This window comes from Puma concolor, chromosome E4 (genome assembly GCF_028749965.1).
Source record: "Puma concolor isolate L17-30 chromosome E4, mPumCon1.1.hap2, whole genome shotgun sequence".
NCBI classification, from domain to species: domain Eukaryota; kingdom Metazoa; phylum Chordata; class Mammalia; order Carnivora; family Felidae; genus Puma; species Puma concolor.
Window position 1 is genome coordinate 5,834,544 of NC_141683.1, and position 20,000 is coordinate 5,854,543.

The 20,000-nt window shown below is 73.4% G+C and overlaps 6 non-coding genes across 6 annotated transcripts; all 6 read right to left on the reverse strand.

The window, feature by feature from the left end:
• Positions 1 to 3,570: 3,570 nt before the first annotated feature.
• On the reverse strand, positions 3,571 to 3,641 carry TRNAG-GCC (transfer RNA glycine (anticodon GCC)). Its single transcript has one exon. It is a non-coding gene; the product is annotated as a tRNA-Gly (tRNA).
• A 1,550-nt stretch (positions 3,642 to 5,191) lies between these two features.
• Positions 5,192 to 5,274, reverse strand: TRNAL-CAG (transfer RNA leucine (anticodon CAG)). Its single transcript has one exon. It is a non-coding gene; the product is annotated as a tRNA-Leu (tRNA).
• A 4,160-nt stretch (positions 5,275 to 9,434) lies between these two features.
• TRNAG-GCC (transfer RNA glycine (anticodon GCC)) lies at positions 9,435 to 9,505 on the reverse strand. Its single transcript has one exon. It is a non-coding gene; the product is annotated as a tRNA-Gly (tRNA).
• Positions 9,506 to 11,048: 1,543 nt separating this feature from the next.
• TRNAL-CAG (transfer RNA leucine (anticodon CAG)) lies at positions 11,049 to 11,131 on the reverse strand. Its single transcript has one exon. It is a non-coding gene; the product is annotated as a tRNA-Leu (tRNA).
• A 4,152-nt stretch (positions 11,132 to 15,283) lies between these two features.
• Positions 15,284 to 15,354, reverse strand: TRNAG-GCC (transfer RNA glycine (anticodon GCC)). Its single transcript has one exon. It is a non-coding gene; the product is annotated as a tRNA-Gly (tRNA).
• A 1,540-nt stretch (positions 15,355 to 16,894) lies between these two features.
• TRNAL-CAG (transfer RNA leucine (anticodon CAG)) lies at positions 16,895 to 16,977 on the reverse strand. The gene has a single exon. It is a non-coding gene; the product is annotated as a tRNA-Leu (tRNA).
• Between the last annotated feature and the right edge of the window lie 3,023 nt (positions 16,978 to 20,000).

Below are 20,000 nucleotides of genomic sequence, written 5' to 3' on the forward strand. Positions count from 1 at the left end.
AGGGGTCGGGCGCCCGGGTGGCCGGCCGCCGCCGTCCTCGTTAGTATAGTGGTGAGTATCCCCGCCTGTCACGCGGGAGACCGGGGTTCGATTCCCCGACGGGGAGGCAAGACGCCCTTTTTGGTGGCCTGCGCAGCTCTGGGTCCCGCCTCTTGCTCCCGAGGGGCAGGGGCGCTTCTTCTCGGCCGTCCGTCGTCCGGCCGGCGGCGCGTGCCCGGCCTGCCCACCGTCCACCGGCCCCAGCCCTTTGCGTGGCTCGAGGCCGGACGCTGGGTCGCCACCGCGCAGCCGGGGCCTCGTGTGGTCCCCGCGGCAGCCACGGCGAGCTCCTCGGCGACGTGCCGCCCAGCCGCCCAGCCGCGCAGGCGCCGTGGGTGTCGCTCGGGTGGGAGGCAGATGGGTCCGGTCCCGTCTGGATGCGGGAGGTGGTGTGGCCTGCGCCCGCCCCCTCTGCTCCTTCCCGCGCCGGGCCGGGCCGGGCCGGGCCGGGCCGCTAGCTGCGGGCCGCGGAGGACGCGGAAGACGCCGGGCCGGGGACGTGGCGGGGCTCCCCAGCCGGCCTCCGAGGGCCCGAGAGCGGCCAGGCGGCCAGAGCGCCCTCCAGAGGCGGGCGCCGGGCGCGGGGCGCGGGGCGCGGGGCGCAGGGCGGGCGGGCGTACCCGGCGACCGGCCGGCGCAGCTGAGTCGGAGGGGCGAGGCTGGGGCGCCGGGCGGCCGGAGCCCGTGGTGGCCGGAGCCCGTGGTGGCCGGGCAGAGCTGCGGCCGGGCGGGACGTCGGGGCAGGGCTGCGCCGGGCGGCGGCGGCAGCAGCAGCGGCGAGCGAGCGCCAAGGCGAGAAGGCGCCGGAGCGCACCCTGGGCCGGCCGCGTCCGGCCGGCCCGGGCCGTACAGCGTTGGTGGTATAGTGGTGAGCATAGCTGCCTTCCAAGCAGTTGACCCGGGTTCGATTCCCGGCCAACGCAGCCGCCCGACCTTTTGCGCCGCTCCGGGGCCCTCCTGGCCAGACCCGCCGGGCGCTGGCAGTGGGGGACGGCGAGCCGGCCCGCTGGGCGCTGGGCGCTGGGCACGTGGCCCCAGGCGGCGTGCGGGTGCGAGGGCGGCGGGCGTGCAGCGTTTTGCGGGTGCTGCCAGCGGGCCGGGTGGACTGCGTGGGGCCCGCGGGCGGCTGGACGTGCAGAGGCAGGGGCCTCGGGGCCCAAGCGCAGCCGCGTGGGTGGAATGGAGGCGCTGGGTCCAGGGGGTGCAGGCCAGGCGCGCAGCCTGTCGCTCCCTGGTGGTCTAGTGGTTAGGATTCGGCGCTCTCACCGCCGCGGCCCGGGTTCGATTCCCGGTCAGGGAAGCCTTTCTTCTTCCTCTGGCCCTCCGGGGCCTCCCCTCCCGGCCGGCCGAGCCGAGCCCCCCACCGTCCCGTCCCCAGTGCACCCGCACCACCCCCTTTTAGCCCACGCCAGCACGCCCGGCCAGAGCTGGCTAGCTTGTCGCGGGCCCCGCCGCCACGATGGACGGGTGCACACAAGGCCACCTGCCACGCCCCGACGGGCAGCCCCAAGTCTCGCCCTGCCACCTCGGCCCGTCCGAGCCTTTTGGCCTGGCTGGCCCACCGGAGGCCCTCGGCATCGCCTCTCCCCTTCGCACTTCCCCCCCCCCCCCACGTCCCCCGCCCCGTGCACGCGCTCGCCTGGCACCTTGGCTTCCACAGCCCGAGACGCGAGTGGCCGGGGCGGCCTCTGTCCCCCGCCGGGACCACCAGTGTGCGCAGGCGCCCCTGCCCCCCGAGTGTGCTCGGACCCCCACCGCCCCCTCCGGTGGCGCTCCTAGCTGGCCACGCTGACGAGCCATCCTGTCCTCCCTCCTGAGGTGCCCGCGGTGGCGGTGCCGGGCGCGTGGGTCAGGTGAGCCACGCGCAGCCCTGAGTCCCGTCACCTGGCCGAGCAGCCCCCCTCGGGCCTGGAACCTCTCGGGCGGCTTCCCTGCCCCACGCGGGGCGGGAGCGCCACGACCTGGCTGGCTGCGTCTCTCCCCGGCGACGGAGAGCGGACCCCAGGGGCACGCCGGTCTTGGGCGCCGATGCGAGCGCAGAGTCCGACCGCTGTGCCCGGGAGGTGGAGGAGGGAAGAGGCATCCGGGCACGGCCCGGACCACCCCCCCCCCCCCGGGGCACTGGAGGTGAGACAGGGGTGAGGTGCCGTGGGAGCCACGGGGGAAGACAACCCAGCAGCCAGGCAGGTGGGTGGCGGTCGAGGCACCCCGGGGGACTGGGCGCACTTGTCGCCAACTCGTCATTCCAATTGCAGGACACGTCGGTCCCTTCCATCCTTGGGCAAAGGGGCCGGCGTGTTACCCAGTGGTCCCTTTCGCCACCTCCGCGCCCCACCCCACACCCCCGATGAGCGGCGTCCTCCACCACCCCTCCCACTCACGCACACTTTTCCCAGTTGCACTTTGCACAGTTTCCCATCCCGCCTCGCCCTGTGCCTCGCCATGATAGGCGCCGTCCGTCCCTCTGTCCACCCCTGTCTGTATCCGTCCTCTTCTGCGGATGCCTCCCAAGGTCCATCGCACACCTCAGTCTCCTTCCCGCCCCAACTTGGACACCCCTGTCCGCCGGGGATTTGTTCTGTGATCAGAGGTGTCCCCTCTCGAGGCCAAGCGGTCAGCCGGTGCGCCGCGCACACCTGCCGGGGCACACTCGCTTCAACCGCACAAGCCCCCTGCAGCGGTGCGGAGGAGCCGCGGCGGCCGTGGGTCTCCGGGTGCTTCCCGTGCCCACGGGAAGTTTCCTCGGAGTCCTTGCTTTTGCGTGTGTGTGTGCGTGTGGGTGTGTGTGGAGGGGTGGAGGGGTGGAGGTCGGGGTGGGAGAGGGATGGAGGACGGTGGTGGACTTTGGTGCCGTGGGTGGCTCTAGCGGTGGAAGAGGAAGCCGCGTTGGCACGGTAGCGCGGCGGCGAAGCGGGTCGCAGAGAATCAAGGGCCTGCGCGACCATGACGTTAGGCACGCTGGGGTCTTGCGGGTGCGGGTGCCGGTGCCACCTGGAGTCTGTGAGCGACCCTCGCGGACGATGGGCTGTATAGCGCACCTAGGCGTGGCAGCTTGGTTTCTGCCGGTTGTGCAAAAGGGGAGGATTTCTGGAGTGTGGGTAGAGTGAGCCAGAGCGTGCGTGTGTGTGTGTGTGTGTGTGTGTGTGTCGGGGAGGGGGGGCTGGTGGGAGGGGCGGCGGTGCGAGGGAAGGGGAGGAGCGTGCGGGTGGCAGCGCGAGTTGGTGCGTGGATGCGTTCCTTGCAGTGAATCGGGAGACTGGAGCGAGGCGAGCGTCGTTAAAGAGAAGAAGGGCAAGGCAGGTGTGTGGGCGGGCGCGGATGGGCCCTTGGCTCCCGGGCGGGCGGAGTTCTGTCCCCAGGGCGAGCGAGCCAGGGAGGAGGAAGGGGTTGTGCGGCAGGGGCGGGGACGGGATGGGGCGTGGGCGGGCCCCCAGAGAGGAGCAGAGGTGGCTTTGGCCAGGTGCTCTGAAGGTGGGAGAGAGGAAGCGTAGCGCGCAGTTGGCGCTGCGGGGCCAAAAGGGGATGGCGCGTTGCATGGGCCGGGAATCGAACCCGGGCCTCCCGCGTGGCAGGCGAGAATTCTACCACTGAACCACCCATGCACCCACGGACGTGGTCCACAGAGGGCTTCCCCAGCGGCGCCGGCCGCCTCCGTTGCCGGTCCCCGCCAGTAGTGAGCGTGAGCGTGAGCGTGAGCGTGAGCGTGAGCGTCTGCTCCGTGGGAGCAGGAGGCGGGCGGTCTGCAAGACAGGCTCCAGGCACGCGGAGAGCCAGCCCCTGGGGCGCGGCGCGGCGCGGACGTCCGGGCAGAGGAAGGCACGGAGGCGGACTGGGCTCATCCCGTGCTTTGTCCCTCGTCCAGGGCCGCCTCCACAGCCTGCCCGTGTCCGCAGAGGCAGCCAGGAGCCGGACCCAGCCCGGCCAGCGCCCGAACCCCAAACAGCCGGAGCCATCTGTGGCAGGTGCAGGCAGGCGAGGGACCTTGCCTTCAGCTACTCCCAGCCCCGAGCCAGAGTCCGTTTGGCGGATGGTTTTCTCGCGCGTGCAGTGTGTGTCCTGGAGGACGGGGTGGGGAACGGACCTCTCGTGTGTGGAGCCATGGGGCCGGGGGCTGGGGGCGGGGGCGGGGGGCGGGGCGGGTGGGCTGTGTGTCTTTGTGTGTGTGTGTGTGTGTGTGTGTGTGTGTGTGTGTGTGTGTGGGTGGGTGTGTGTTTGCGCTGGCGCCGGCGTCTGTCGGAGTTAGAGGCCAGGTAGCGCCGCCTGCGCCTCTGAGTGCGTCTCGGGCCAAGAGAGCAAAGGCCTGAGCGCGCTGGCAGGCGCCTCTCCCTAGGGGTCCGGCTCGGTGCCTTGACAGGTTGGGAGGCAGGAGGGCGGTCTTGGATCCGGGAGGAACGCTGGGGCGGAGTGGCCGGCCGGCGGCCTCCCCGAGCCAGGAGATGCGCTGTGGCGCCCGGCTGGATGGCCTGGGGGTCTAGGGCTTCCGCTCACTGCTCCCTGCAGCCACCTTCCCGGCTTGGACTCGTGAGCCAGGCCCCCAGAAGGGAGGGGTCCGCGCCGCCGGCTGGCCAGCAGACGGCTGGGCTGTATGGCTCCCGGGAGGCAGACAGGCAGGCAGGTAGGTGTGGCCAGGGGAAGGCCCCTAGGTGGAGAATCGTGTGGGCCGCCTCGGGAGGGTGTGGAGAGAATGGACTAGGGCCGGGGGGAAAGCACGGGGTGACGGTGGGGTGGGTGCGTGTTGCCGGTGGCGGCGGAAGCGGACGGCTGGCTGGAAGAGCCAGGCGCTGTCCAGCGGCCCCAAGTGGGAGCGGGAAGCGCGGGGAGCTTTGCAGCCTGGGCTGGTTCGCGAGTGCCGGGGTGAGGAGGGCAGGGGCGGGAATAGACGAGAAGGAGGACCAAAGAGCCTCCAGAAAGCAGCGGGTGCGAAGTCAGCGAAGCCTGCGGGTGTGGGAAAGGCGCTCGAGTCGCCGGGCAGTGCGTGTGTGTGTGCGCGCGCGCGCGCGCGCGCTCAGAGCCCGAGGCGGCGAGGGTGGAGGGGCTGGAGCTCGGTCCCGGGCAGCGTGTGCTCGGGTGCGAGGCGGGCCGCGGCCGCGAGAGGGTGTGGTCCAGTCCCGGGTGGCGTGGCTGCTGTGTGGGGCGGGCCAAAAGGTGGGCGTGTCAGGAGTGGGATTCGAACCCACGCCTCCAGGGGAGACTGCGACCTGAACGCAGCGCCTTAGACCGCTCGGCCATCCTGACGGCGGGTGTGGGCGCGTCGCCGCTGGCCTGGCTGGGACGCGGCGCTAACGCTGGCGTCCTTGGCCGTCATGGCGCCCGGCTGGCGGCTGTGTGGGTGCGCAAGGGGCGAGACACGCGCGGCTGCCCCGGAGGAGCACGGCCAGCCGCCTCGCCGCCGCCGCCGCCGCCGCCGCCGCCGCCGCCGCCGCCAGCGCGGCTCCCGTCGCTGTCGCACCCCCACCCCCAGCTCCCTGCAGGCCCCGTCCAGCGTCGGCGCCCCTTGCCCTGCTCCCCACCCCGCCTTCCTCGCCCTCGCCCTCGCAGCCCCGCTTGCCGTCTGGGGCCTTTTCTCCCGGCGCGATGCCCGCCTGGCAGACGAGAGAGAGGCAGCGCTCGTTGGGAGTACTGAGCGCCGTCCGGGTCCGTGTGTGGGCCCCGGGTCCGGGCGGACTCCGAGTCGGGGCTGGGGGCTGCCGTGCGGGAGAGGGGACCGAAGCGGGGCTGGGGTCGGGTGGGGCGTGGCCCGTGCCGTGCCGGGCGCCTGTGCAGGGCAGGGCGTCGAGCGAGGGCAGGCAGGGGCAGGCGTGGGGAGGCAGCCGGAGAGGGGTCGGGCGCCCGGGTGGCCGGCCGCCGCCGTCCTCGTTAGTATAGTGGTGAGTATCCCCGCCTGTCACGCGGGAGACCGGGGTTCGATTCCCCGACGGGGAGGCAAGACGCCCTTTTTGGTGGCCTGCGCAGCTCTGGGTCCCGCCTCTTGCTCCCGAGGGGCAGGGGCGCTTCTTCTCGGCCGTCCGTCGTCCGGCCGGCGGCGCGTGCCCGGCCTGCCCACCGTCCACCGGCCCCAGCCCTTTGCGTGGCTCGAGGCCGGACGCTGGGTCGCCACCGCGCAGCCGGGGCCTCGTGTGGTCCCCGCGGCAGCCACGGCGAGCTCCTCGGCGACGTGCCGCCCAGCCGCCCAGCCGCGCAGGCGCCGTGGGTGTCGCTCGGGTGGGAGGCAGATGGGTCCGGTCCCGTCTGGATGCGGGAGGTGGTGTGGCCTGCGCCCGCCCCCTCTGCTCCTTCCCGCGCCGGGCCGGGCCGGGCCGGGCCGGGCCGCTAGCTGCAGGCCGCGGAGGACGCGGAAGACGCCGGGCCGGGGACGTGGCGGGGCTCCCCAGCCGGCCTCCGAGGGCCCGAGAGCGGCCAGGCGGCCAGAGCGCCCTCCAGAGGCGGGCGGCGGTGGGCGCCGGGCGCGGGGCGCGGGGCGCGGGGCGCAGGGCGGGCGGGCGTACCCGGCGACCGGCCGGCGCAGCTGAGTCGGAGGGGCGAGGCTGGGGCGCCGGGCGGCCGGAGCCCGTGGTGGCCGGAGCCCGTGGTGGCCGGGCAGAGCTGCGGCCGGGCGGGACGTCGGGGCAGGGCTGCGCCGGGCGGCGGCGGCAGCAGCAGCGGCGAGCGAGCGCCAAGGCGAGAAGGCGCCGGAGCGCACCCTGGGCCGGCCGCGTCCGGCCGGCCCGGGCCGTACAGCGTTGGTGGTATAGTGGTGAGCATAGCTGCCTTCCAAGCAGTTGACCCGGGTTCGATTCCCGGCCAACGCAGCCGCCCGACCTTTTGCGCCGCTCCGGGGCCCTCCTGGCCAGACCCGCCGGGCGCTGGCAGTGGGGGACGGCGAGCCGGCCCGCTGGGCGCTGGGCGCTGGGCACGTGGCCCCAGGCGGCGTGCGGGTGCGAGGGCGGCGGGCGCGCAGCGTTTTGCGGGTGCTGCCAGCGGGCCGGGTGGACTGCGTGGGGCCCGCGGGCGGCTGGACGTGCAGAGGCAGGGGCCTCGGGGCCCAAGCGCAGCCGCGTGGGTGGAATGGAGGCGCTGGGTCCAGGGGGTGCAGGCCAGGCGCGCAGCCTGTCGCTCCCTGGTGGTCTAGTGGTTAGGATTCGGCGCTCTCACCGCCGCGGCCCGGGTTCGATTCCCGGTCAGGGAAGCCTTTCTTCTTCCTCTGGCCCTCCGGGGCCTCCCCTCCCGGCCGGCCGAGCCGAGCCCCCCACCGTCCCGTCCCCAGTGCACCCGCACCACCCCCTTTTAGCCCACGCCAGCACGCCCGGCCAGAGCTGGCTAGCTTGTCGCGGGCCCCGCCGCCACGATGGACGGGTGCACACAAGGCCACCTGCCACGCCCCGACGGGCAGCCCCAAGTCTCGCCCTGCCACCTCGGCCCGTCCGAGCCTTTTGGCCTGGCTGGCCCACCGGAGGCCCTCGGCATCGCCTCTCCCCTTCGCACTTCCCCCCCCCCCCCACGTCCCCCGCCCCGTGCACGCGCTCGCCTGGCACCTTGGCTTCCACAGCCCGAGACGCGAGTGGCCGGGGCGGCCTCTGTCCCCCGCCGGGACCACCAGTGTGCGCAGGCGCCCCTGCCCCCCGAGTGTGCTCGGACCCCCACCGCCCCCTCCGGTGGCGCTCCTAGCTGGCCACGCTGACGAGCCATCCTGTCCTCCCTCCTGAGGTGCCCGCGGTGGCGGTGCCGGGCGCGTGGGTCAGGTGAGCCACGCGCAGCCCTGAGTCCCGTCACCTGGCCGAGCAGCCCCCCTCGGGCCTGGAACCTCTCGGGCGGCTTCCCTGCCCCACGCGGGGCGGGAGCGCCACGACCTGGCTGGCTGCGTCTCTCCCCGGCGACGGAGAGCGGACCCCAGGGGCACGCCGGTCTTGGGCGCCGATGCGAGCGCAGAGTCCGACCGCTGTGCCCGGGAGGTGGAGGAGGGAAGAGGCATCCGGGCACGGCCCGGACCACCCCCCCCCCCCGGGGCACTGGAGGTGAGACAGGGGTGAGGTGCCGTGGGAGCCACGGGGGAAGACAACCCAGCAGCCAGGCAGGTGGGTGCCGGTCGAGGCACCCCGGGGGACTGGGCGCACTTGTCGCCAACTCGTCATTCCAATTGCAGGACACGTCGGTCCCTTCCATCCTTGGGCAAAGGGGCCGGCGTGTTACCCAGTGGTCCCTTTCGCCACCTCCGCGCCCCACCCCACACCCCCGATGAGCGGCGTCCTCCACCACCCCTCCCACTCACGCACACTTTTCCCAGTTGCACTTTGCACAGTTTCCCATCCCGCCTCGCCCTGTGCCTCGCCATGATAGGCGCCGTCCGTCCCTCTGTCCACCCCTGTCTGTATCCGTCCTCTTCTGCGGATGCCTCCCAAGGTCCATCGCACACCTCAGTCTCCTTCCCGCCCCAACTTGGACACCCCTGTCCGCCGGGGATTTGTTCTGTGATCAGAGGTGTCCCCTCTCGAGGCCAAGCGGTCAGCCGGTGCGCCGCGCACACCTGCCGGGGCACACTCGCTTCAACCGCACAAGCCCCCTGCAGCGGTGCGGAGGAGCCGCGGCGGCCGTGGGTCTCCGGGTGCTTCCCGTGCCCACGGGAAGTTTCCTCGGAGTCCTTGCTTTTGCGTGTGTGTGTGCGTGTGGGTGTGTGTGGAGGGGTGGAGGGGTGGAGGTCGGGGTGGGAGAGGGATGGAGGACGGTGGTGGACTTTGGTGCCGTGGGTGGCTCTAGCGGTGGAAGAGGAAGCCGCGTTGGCACGGTAGCGCGGCGGCGAAGCGGGTCGCAGAGAATCAAGGGCCTGCGCGACCATGACGTTAGGCACGCTGGGGTCTTGCGGGTGCGGGTGCCGGTGCCACCTGGAGTCTGTGAGCGACCCTCGCGGACGATGGGCTGTATAGCGCACCTAGGCGTGGCAGCTTGGTTTCTGCCGGTTGTGCAAAAGGGGAGGATTTCTGGAGTGTGGGTAGAGTGAGCCAGAGCGTGCGTGTGTGTGTGTGTGTGTGTGTGTGTGTCGGGGAGGGGGGGCTGGTGGGAGGGGCGGCGGTGCGAGGGAAGGGGAGGAGCGTGCGGGTGGCAGCGCGAGTTGGTGCGTGGATGCGTTCCTTGCAGTGAATCGGGAGACTGGAGCGAGGCGAGCGTCGTTAAAGAGAAGAAGGGCAAGGCAGGTGTGTGGGCGGGCGCGGATGGGCCCTTGGCTCCCGGGCGGGCGGAGTTCTGTCCCCAGGGCGAGCGAGCCAGGGAGGAGGAAGGGGTTGTGCGGCAGGGGCGGGGACGGGATGGGGCGTGGGCGGGCCCCCAGAGAGGAGCAGAGGTGGCTTTGGCCAGGTGCTCTGAAGGTGGGAGAGAGGAAGCGTAGCGCGCAGTTGGCGCTGCGGGGCCAAAAGGGGATGGCGCGTTGCATGGGCCGGGAATCGAACCCGGGCCTCCCGCGTGGCAGGCGAGAATTCTACCACTGAACCACCCATGCACCCACGGACGTGGTCCACAGAGGGCTTCCCCAGCGGCGCCGGCCGCCTCCGTTGCCGGTCCCCGCCAGTAGTGAGCGTGAGCGTGAGCGTGAGCGTGAGCGTCTGCTCCGTGGGAGCAGGAGGCGGGCGGTCTGCAAGACAGGCTCCAGGCACGCGGAGAGCCAGCCCCTGGGGCGCGGCGCGGCGCGGCACGGACGTCCGGGCAGAGGAAGGCACGGAGGCGGACTGGGCTCATCCCGTGCTTTGTCCCTCGTCCAGGGCCGCCTCCACAGCCTGCCCGTGTCCGCAGAGGCAGCCAGGAGCCGGACCCAGCCCGGCCAGCGCCCGAACCCCAAACAGCCGGAGCCATCTGTGGCAGGTGCAGGCAGGCGAGGGACCTTGCCTTCAGCTACTCCCAGCCCCGAGCCAGAGTCCGTTTGGCGGATGGTTTTCTCGCGCGTGCAGTGTGTGTCCTGGAGGACGGGGTGGGGAACGGACCTCTCGTGTGTGGAGCCATGGGGCCGGGGGCTGGGGGCGGGGGCGGGGGGCGGGGCGGGTGGGCTGTGTGTCTTTGTGTGTGTGTGTGTGTGTGTGTGTGTGTGTGTGTGTGGGTGGGTGTGTGTTTGCGCTGGCGCCGGCGTCTGTCGGAGTTAGAGGCCAGGTAGCGCCGCCTGCGCCTCTGAGTGCGTCTCGGGCCAAGAGAGCAAAGGCCTGAGCGCGCTGGCAGGCGCCTCTCCCTAGGGGTCCGGCTCGGTGCCTTGACAGGTTGGGAGGCAGGAGGGCGGTCTTGGATCCGGGAGGAACGCTGGGGCGGAGTGGCCGGCCGGCGGCCTCCCCGAGCCAGGAGATGCGCTGTGGCGCCCGGCTGGATGGCCTGGGGGTCTAGGGCTTCCGCTCACTGCTCCCTGCAGCCACCTTCCCGGCTTGGACTCGTGAGCCAGGCCCCCAGAAGGGAGGGGTCCGCGCCGCCGGCTGGCCAGCAGACGGCTGGGCTGTATGGCTCCCGGGAGGCAGACAGGCAGGCAGGTAGGTGTGGCCAGGGGAAGGCCCCTAGGTGGAGAATCGTGTGGGCCGCCTCGGGAGGGTGTGGAGAGAATGGACTAGGGCCGGGGGGAAAGCACGGGGTGACGGTGGGGTGGGTGCGTGTTGCCGGTGGCGGCGGAAGCGGACGGCTGGCTGGAAGAGCCAGGCGCTGTCCAGCGGCCCCAAGTGGGAGCGGGAAGCGCGGGGAGCTTTGCAGCCTGGGCTGGTTCGCGAGTGCCGGGGTGAGGAGGGCAGGGGCGGGAATAGACGAGAAGGAGGACCAAAGAGCCTCCAGAAAGCAGCGGGTGCGAAGTCAGCGAAGCCTGCGGGTGTGGGAAAGGCGCTCGAGTCGCCGGGCAGTGCGTGTGTGTGTGCGCGCGCGCGCGCGCGCGCTCAGAGCCCGAGGCGGCGAGGGTGGAGGGGCTGGAGCTCGGTCCCGGGCAGCGTGTGCTCGGGTGCGAGGCGGGCCGCGGCCGCGAGAGGGTGTGGTCCAGTCCCGGGTGGCGTGGCTGCTGTGTGGGGCGGGCCAAAAGGTGGGCGTGTCAGGAGTGGGATTCGAACCCACGCCTCCAGGGGAGACTGCGACCTGAACGCAGCGCCTTAGACCGCTCGGCCATCCTGACGGCGGGTGTGGGCGCGTCGCCGCTGGCCTGGCTGGGACGCGGCGCTAACGCTGGCGTCCTTGGCCGTCATGGCGCCCGGCTGGCGGCTGTGTGGGTGCGCAAGGGGCGAGACACGCGCGGCTGCCCCGGAGGAGCACGGCCAGCCGCCTCGCCGCCGCCGCCGCCGCCGCCGCCGCCGCCGCCAGCGCGGCTCCCGTCGCTGTCGCACCCCCACCCCCAGCTCCCTGCAGGCCCCGTCCAGCGTCGGCGCCCCTTGCCCTGCTCCCCACCCCGCCTTCCTCGCCCTCGCCCTCGAAGCCCCGCTTGCCGTCTGGGGCCTTTTCTCCCGGCGCGATGCCCGCCTGGCAGACGAGAGAGAGGCAGCGCTCGTTGGGAGTACTGAGCGCCGTCCGGGTCCGTGTGTGGGCCCCGGGTCCGGGCGGACTCCGAGTCGGGGCTGGGGGCTGCCGTGCGGGAGAGGGGACCGAAGCGGGGCTGGGGTCGGGTGGGGCGTGGCCCGTGCCGTGCCGGGCGCCTGTGCAGGGCAGGGCGTCGAGCGAGGGCAGGCAGGGGCAGGCGTGGGGAGGCAGCCGGAGAGGGGTCGGGCGCCCGGGTGGCCGGCCGCCGCCGTCCTCGTTAGTATAGTGGTGAGTATCCCCGCCTGTCACGCGGGAGACCGGGGTTCGATTCCCCGACGGGGAGGCAAGACGCCCTTTTTGGTGGCCTGCGCAGCTCTGGGTCCCGCCTCTTGCTCCCGAGGGGCAGGGGCGCTTCTTCTCGACCGTCCGTCGTCCGGCCGGCGGCGCGTGCCCGGCCTGCCCACCGTCCACCGGCCCCAGCCCTTTGCGTGGCTCGAGGCCGGACGCTGGGTCGCCACCGCGCAGCCGGGGCCTCGTGTGGTCCCCGCGGCAGCCACGGCGAGCTCCTCGGCGACGTGCCGCCCAGCCGCCCAGCCGCGCAGGCGCCGTGGGTGTCGCTCGGGTGGGAGGCAGATGGGTCCGGTCCCGTCTGGATGCGGGAGGTGGTGTGGCCTGCGCCCGCCCCCTCTGCTCCTTCCCGCGCCGGGCCGGGCCGGGCCGGGCCGGGCCGCTAGCTGCGGGCCGCGGAGGACGCGGAAGACGCCGGGCCGGGGACGTGGCGGGGCTCCCCAGCCGGCCTCCGAGGGCCCGAGAGCGGCCAGGCGGCCAGAGCGCCCTCCAGAGGCGGGCGGCGGTGGGCGCCGGGCGCGGGGCGCGGGGCGCGGGGCGCAGGGCGGGCGGGCGTACCCGGCGACCGGCCGGCGCAGCTGAGTCGGAGGGGCGAGGCTGGGGCGCCGGGCGGCCGGAGCCCGTGGTGGCCGGAGCCCGTGGTGGCCGGGCAGAGCTGCGGCCGGGCGGGACGTCGGGGCAGGGCTGCGCCGGGCGGCGGCGGCAGCAGCAGCGGCGAGCGAGCGCCAAGGCGAGAAGGCGCCGGAGCGCACCCTGGGCCGGCCGCGTCCGGCCGGCCCGGGCCGTACAGCGTTGGTGGTATAGTGGTGAGCATAGCTGCCTTCCAAGCAGTTGACCCGGGTTCGATTCCCGGCCAACGCAGCCGCCCGACCTTTTGCGCCGCTCCGGGGCCCTCCTGGCCAGACCCGCCGGGCGCTGGCAGTGGGGGACGGCGAGCCGGCCCGCTGGGCGCTGGGCGCTGGGCACGTGGCCCCAGGCGGCGTGCGGGTGCGAGGGCGGCCGGCGCGCAGCGTTTTGCGGGTGCTGCCAGCGGGCCGGGTGGACTGCGTGGGGCCCGCGGGCGGCTGGACGTGCAGAGGCAGGGGCCTCGGGGCCCAAGCGCAGCCGCGTGGGTGGAATGGAGGCGCTGGGTCCAGGGGGTGCAGGCCAGGCGCGCAGCCTGTCGCTCCCTGGTGGTCTAGTGGTTAGGATTCGGCGCTCTCACCGCCGCGGCCCGGGTTCGATTCCCGGTCAGGGAAGCCTTTCTTCTTCCTCTGGCCCTCCGGGGCCTCCCCTCCCGGCCGGCCGAGCCGAGCCCCCCACCGTCCCGTCCCCGGTGCACCCGCACCACCCCCTTTTAGCCCACGCCAGCACGCCCGGCCAGAGCTGGCTAGCTTGTCGCGGGCCCCGCCGCCACGATGGACGGGTGCACACAAGGCCACCTGCCACGCCCCGACGGGCAGCCCCAAGTCTCGCCCTGCCACCTCGGCCCGTCCGAGCCTTTTGGCCTGACTGGCCCACCGGAGGCCCTCGGCATCGCCTCTCCCCTTCGCACTTCCCCCCCCCCCCACGTCCCCCGCCCCGTGCACGCGCTCGCCTGGCACCTTGGCTTCCACAGCCCGAGACGCGAGTGGCCGGGGCGGCCTCTGTCCCCCGCCGGGACCACCAGTGTGCGCAGGCGCCCCTGCCCCCCGAGTGTGCTCGGACCCCCACCGCCCCCTCCGGTGGCGCTCCTAGCTGGCCACGCTGACGAGCCATCCTGTCCTCCCTCCTGAGGTGCCCGCGGTGGCGGTGCCAGGCGCGTGGGTCAGGTGAGTCACGCGCAGCCCTGAGTCCCGTCACCTGGCCGAGCAGCCCCCCTCGGGCCTGGAACCTCTCGGGCGGCTTCCCTGCCCCACGCGGGGCGGGAGCGCCACGACCTGGCTGGCTGCGTCTCTCCCCGGCGACGGAGAGCGGACCCCAGGGGCACGCCGGTCTTGGGCGCCGATGCGAGCGCAGAGTCCGACCGCTGTGCCCGGGAGGTGGAGGAGGGAAGAGGCATCCGGGCACGGCCCGGACCACCCCCCCCCCCCCGGGGCACTGGAGGTGAGACAGGGGTGAGGTGCCGTGGGAGCCACGGGGGAAGACAACCCAGCAGCCAGGCAGGTGGGTGGCGGTCGAGGCACCCCGGGGGACTGGGCGCACTTGTCGCCAACTCGTCATTCCAATTGCAGGACACGTCGGTCCCTTCCATCCTTGGGCAAAGGGGCCGGCGTGTTACCCAGTGGTCCCTTTCGCCACCTCCGCGCCCCACCCCACACCCCCGATGAGCGGCGTCCTCCACCACCCCTCCCACTCACGCACACTTTTCCCAGTTGCACTTTTCACAGTTTCCCATCCCGCCTCGCCCTGTGCCTCGCCATGATAGGCGCCGTCCATCCCTCTGTCCACCCCTGTCTGTATCCGTCCTCTTCTGCGGATGCCTCCCAAGGTCCATCGCACACCTCAGTCTCCTTTCCGCCCCAACTTGGACACCCCTGTCCGCCGGGGATTTGTTCTGTGATCAGAGGTGTCCCCTCTCGAGGCCAAGCGGTCAGCCGGTGCGCCGCGCACACCTGCCGGGGCACACTCGCTTCAACCGCACAAGCCCCCTGCAGCGGTGCGGAGGAGCCGCGGCGGCCGTGGGTCTCCGGGTGCTTCCCGTGCCCACGGGAAGTTTCCTCGGAGTCCTTGCTTTTGCGTGTGTGTGTGCGTGTGGGTGTGTGTGGAGGGGTGGAGGGGTGGAGGTCGGGGTGGGAGAGGGATGGAGGACGGTGGTGGACTTTGGTGCCGTGGGTGGCTCTAGCGGTGGAAGAGGAAGCCGCGTTGGCACGGTAGCGCGGCGGCGAAGCGGGTCGCAGAGAATCAAGGGCCTGCGCGACCATGACGTTAGGCACGCTGGGGTCTTGCGGGTGCGGGTGCCGGTGCCACCTGGAGTCTGTGAGCGACCCTCGCGGACGATGGGCTGTATAGCGCACCTAGGCGTGGCAGCTTGGTTTCTGCCGGTTGTGCAAAAGGGGAGGATTTCTGGAGTGTGGGTAGAGTGAGCCAGAGCGTGCGTGTGTGTGTGTGTGTGTGTGTGTGTCGGGGAGGGGGGGCTGGTGGGAGGGGCGGCGGTGCGAGGGAAGGGGAGGAGCGTGCGGGTGGCAGCGCGAGTTGGTGCGTGGATGCGTTCCTTGCAGTGAATCGGGAGACTGGAGCGAGGCGAGCGTCGTTAAAGAGAAGAAGGGCAAGGCAGGTGTGTGGGCGGGCGCGGATGGGCCCTTGGCTCCCGGGCGGGCGGAGTTCTGTCCCCAGGGCGAGCGAGCCAGGGAGGAGGAAGGGGTTGTGCGGCAGGGGCGGGGACGGGATGGGGCGTGGGCGGGCCCCCAGAGAGGAGCAGAGGTGGCTTTGGCCAGGTGCTCTGAAGGTGGGAGAGAGGAAGCGTAGCGCGCAGTTGGCGCTGCGGGGCCAAAAGGGGATGGCGCGTTGCATGGGCCGGGAATCGAACCCGGGCCTCCCGCGTGGCAGGCGAGAATTCTACCACTGAACCACCCATGCACCCACGGACGTGGTCCACAGAGGGCTTCCCCAGCGGCGCCGGCCGCCTCCGTTGCCGGTCCCCGCCAGTAGTGAGCGTGAGCGTGAGCGTGAGCGTGAGCGTCTGCTCCGTGGGAGCAGGAGGCGGGCGGTCTGCAAGACAGGCTCCAGGCACGCGGAGAGCCAGCCCCTGGGGCGCGGCGCGGCGCGGACGTCCGGGCAGAGGAAGGCACGGAGGCGGACTGGGCTCATCCCGTGCTTTGTCCCTCGTCCAGGGCCGCCTCCACAGCCTGCCCGTGTCCGCAGAGGCAGCCAGGAGCCGGACCCAGCCCGGCCAGCGCCCGAACCCCAAACAGCCGGAGCCATCTGTGGCAGGTGCAGGCAGGCGAGGGACCTTGCCTTCAGCTACTCCCAGCCCCGAGCCAGAGTCCGTTTGGCGGATGGTTTTCTCGCGCGTGCAGTGTGTGTCCTGGAGGACGGGGTGGGGAACGGACCTCTCGTGTGTGGAGCCATGGGGCCGGGGGCTGGGGGCGGGGGCGGGGGGCGGGGCGGGTGGGCTGTGTGTCTTTGTGTGTGTGTGTGTGTGTGTGTGTGTGTGTGTGTGTGTGGGTGGGTGTGTGTTTGCGCTGGCGCCGGCGTCTGTCGGAGTTAGAGGCCAGGTAGCGCCGCCTGCGCCTCTGAGTGCGTCTCGGGCCAAGAGAGCAAAGGCCTGAGCGCGCTGGCAGGCGCCTCTCCCTAGGGGTCCGGCTCGGTGCCTTGACAGGTTGGGAGGCAGGAGGGCGGTCTTGGATCCGGGAGGAACGCTGGGGCGGAGTGGCCGGCCGGCGGCCTCCCCGAGCCAGGAGATGCGCTGTGGCGCCCGGCTGGATGGCCTGGGGGTCTAGGGCTTCCGCTCACTGCTCCCTGCAGCCACCTTCCCGGCTTGGACTCGTGAGCCAGGCCCCCAGAAGGGAGGGGTCCGCGCCGCCGGCTGGCCAGCAGACGGCTGGGCTGTATGGCTCCCGGGAGGCAGACAGGCAGGCAGGTAGGTGTGGCCAGGGGAAGGCCCCTAGGTGGAGAATCGTGTGGGCCGCCTCGGGAGGGTGTGGAGAGAATGGACTAGGGCCGGGGGGAAAGCACGGGGTGACGGTGGGGTGGGTGCGTGTTGCCGGTGGCGGCGGAAGCGGACGGCTGGCTGGAAGAGCCAGGCGCTGTCCAGCGGCCCCAAGTGGGAGCGGGAAGCGCGGGGAGCTTTGCAGCCTGGGCTGGTTCGCGAGTGCCGGGGTGAGGAGGGCAGGGGCGGGAATAGACGAGAAGGAGGACCAAAGAGCCTCCAGAAAGCAGCGGGTGCGAAGTCAGCGAAGCCTGCGGGTGTGGGAAAGGCGCTCGAGTCGCCGGGCAGTGCGTGTGTGTGTGCGCGCGCGCGCGCGCGCGCTCAGAGCCCGAGGCGGCGAGGGTGGAGGGGCTGGAGCTCGGTCCCGGGCAGCGTGTGCTCGGGTGCGAGGCGGGCCGCGGCCGCGAGAGGGTGTGGTCCAGTCCCGGGTGGCGTGGCTGCTGTGTGGGGCGGGCCAAAAGGTGGGCGTGTCAGGAGTGGGATTCGAACCCACGCCTCCAGGGGAGACTGCGACCTGAACGCAGCGCCTTAGACCGCTCGGCCATCCTGACGGCGGGTGTGGGCGCGTCGCCGCTGGCCTGGCTGGGACGCGGCGCTAACGCTGGCGTCCTTGGCCGTCATGGCGCCCGGCTGGCGGCTGTGTGGGTGCGCAAGGGGCGAGACACGCGCGGCTGCCCCGGAGGAGCACGGCCAGCCGCCTCGCCGCCGCCGCCGCCGCCGCCGCCGCCGCCGCCGCCGCCAGCGCGGCTCCCGTCGCTGTCGCACCCCCACCCCCAGCTCCCTGCAGGCCCCGTCCAGCGTCGGCGCCCCTTGCCCTGCTCCCCACCCCGCCTTCCTCGCCCTCGCCCTCGCAGCCCCGCTTGCCGTCTGGGGCCTTTTCTCCCGGCGCGATGCCCGCCTGGCAGACGAGAGAGAGGCAGCGCTCGTTGGGAGTACTGAGCGCCGTCCGGGTCCGTGTGTGGGCCCCGGGTCCGGGCGGACTCCGAGTCGGGGCTGGGGGCTGCCGTGCGGGAGAGGGGACCGAAGCGGGGCTGGGGTCGGGTGGGGCGTGGCCCGTGCCGTGCCGGGCGCCTGTGCAGGGCAGGGCGTCGAGCGAGGGCAGGCAGGGGCAGGCGTGGGGAGGCAGCCGGAGAGGGGTCGGGCGCCCGGGTGGCCGGCCGCCGCCGTCCTCGTTAGTATAGTGGTGAGTATCCCCGCCTGTCACGCGGGAGACCGGGGTTCGATTCCCCGACGGGGAGGCAAGACGCCCTTTTTGGTGGCCTGCGCAGCTCTGGGTCCCGCCTCTTGCTCCCGAGGGGCAGGGGCGCTTCTTCTCGGCCGTCCGTCGTCCGGCCGGCGGCGCGTGCCCGGCCTGCCCACCGTCCACCGGCCCCAGCCCTTTGCGTGGCTCGAGGCCGGACGCTGGGTCGCCACCGCGCAGCCGGGGCCTCGTGTGGTCCCCGCGGCAGCCACGGCGAGCTCCTCGGCGACGTGCCGCCCAGCCGCCCAGCCGCGCAGGCGCCGTGGGTGTCGCTCGGGTGGGAGGCAGATGGGTCCGGTCCCGTCTGGATGCGGGAGGTGGTGTGGCCTGCGCCCGCCCCCTCTGCTCCTTCCCGCGCCGGGCCGGGCCGGGCCGGGCCGGGCCGCTAGCTGCGGGCCGCGGAGGACGCGGAAGACGCCGGGCCGGGGACGTGGCGGGGCTCCCCAGCCGGCCTCCGAGGGCCCGAGAGCGGCCAGGCGGCCAGAGCGCCCTCCAGAGGCGGGCGGCGGTGGGCGCCGGGCGCGGGGCGCGGGGCGCGGGGCGCAGGGCGGGCGGGCGTACCCGGCGACCGGCCGGCGCAGCTGAGTCGGAGGGGCGAGGCTGGGGCGCCGGGCGGCCGGAGCCCGTGGTGGCCGGAGCCCGTGGTGGCCGGGCAGAGCTGCGGCCGGGCGGGACGTCGGGGCAGGGCTGCGCCGGGCGGCGGCGGCAGCAGCAGCGGCGAGCGAGCGCCAAGGCGAGAAGGCGCCGGAGCGCACCCTGGGCCGGCCGCGTCCGGCCGGCCCGGGCCGTACAGCGTTGGTGGTATAGTGGTGAGCATAGCTGCCTTCCAAGCAGTTGACCCGGGTTCGATTCCCGGCCAACGCAGCCGCCCGACCTTTTGCGCCGCTCCGGGGCCCTCCTGGCCAGACCCGCCGGGCGCTGGCAGTGGGGGACGGCGAGCCGGCCCGCTGGGCGCTGGGCGCTGGGCACGTGGCCCCAGGCGGCGTGCGGGTGCGAGGGCGGCGGGCGCGCAGCGTTTTGCGGGTGCTGCCAGCGGGCCGGGTGGACTGCGTGGGGCCCGCGGGCGGCTGGACGTGCAGAGGCAGGGGCCTCGGGGCCCAAGCGCAGCCGCGTGGGTGGAATGGAGGCGCTGGGTCCAGGGGGTGCAGGCCAGGCGCGCAGCCTGTCGCTCCCTGGTGGTCTAGTGGTTAGGATTCGGCGCTCTCACCGCCGCGGCCCGGGTTCGATTCCCGGTCAGGGAAGCCTTTCTTCTTCCTCTGGCCCTCCGGGGCCTCCCCTCCCGGCCGGCCGAGCCGAGCCCCCCACCGTCCCGTCCCCAGTGCACCCGCACCACCCCCTTTTAGCCCACGCCAGCACGCCCGGCCAGAGCTGGCTAGCTTGTCGCGGGCCCCGCCGCCACGATGGACGGGTGCACACAAGGCCACCTGCCACGCCCCGACGGGCAGCCCCAAGTCTCGCCCTGCCACCTCGGCCCGTCCGAGCCTTTTGGCCTGGCTGGCCCACCGGAGGCCCTCGGCATCGCCTCTCCCCTTCGCACTTCCCCCCCCCCCCCACGTCCCCCGCCCCGTGCACGCGCTCGCCTGGCACCTTGGCTTCCACAGCCCGAGACGCGAGTGGCCGGGGCGGCCTCTGTCCCCCGCCGGGACCACCAGTGTGCGCAGGCGCCCCTGCCCCCCGAGTGTGCTCGGACCCCCACCGCCCCCTCCGGTGGCGCTCCTAGCTGGCCACGCTGACGAGCCATCCTGTCCTCCCTCCTGAGGTGCCCGCGGTGGCGGTGCCGGGCGCGTGGGTCAGGTGAGCCACGCGCAGCCCTGAGTCCCGTCACCTGGCCGAGCAGCCCCCCTCGGGCCTGGAACCTCTCGGGCGGCTTCCCTGCCCCACGCGGGGCGGGAGCGCCACGACCTGGCTGGCTGCGTCTCTCCCCGGCGACGGAGAGCGGACCCCAGGGGCACGCCGGTCTTGGGCGCCGATGCGAGCGCAGAGTCCGACCGCTGTGCCCGGGAGGTGGAGGAGGGAAGAGGCATCCGGGCACGGCCCGGACCACCCCCCCCCCCCCGGGGCACTGGAGGTGAGACAGGGGTGAGGTGCCGTGGGAGCCACGGGGGAAGACAACCCAGCAGCCAGGCAGGTGGGTGGCGGTCGAGGCACCCCGGGGGACTGGGCGCACTTGTCGCCAACTCGTCATTCCAATTGCAGGACACGTCGGTCCCTTCCATCCTTGGGCAAAGGGGCCGGCGTGTTACCCAGTGGTCCCTTTCGCCACCTCCGCGCCCCACCCCACACCCCCGATGAGCGGCGTCCTCCACCACCCCTCCCACTCACGCACACTTTTCC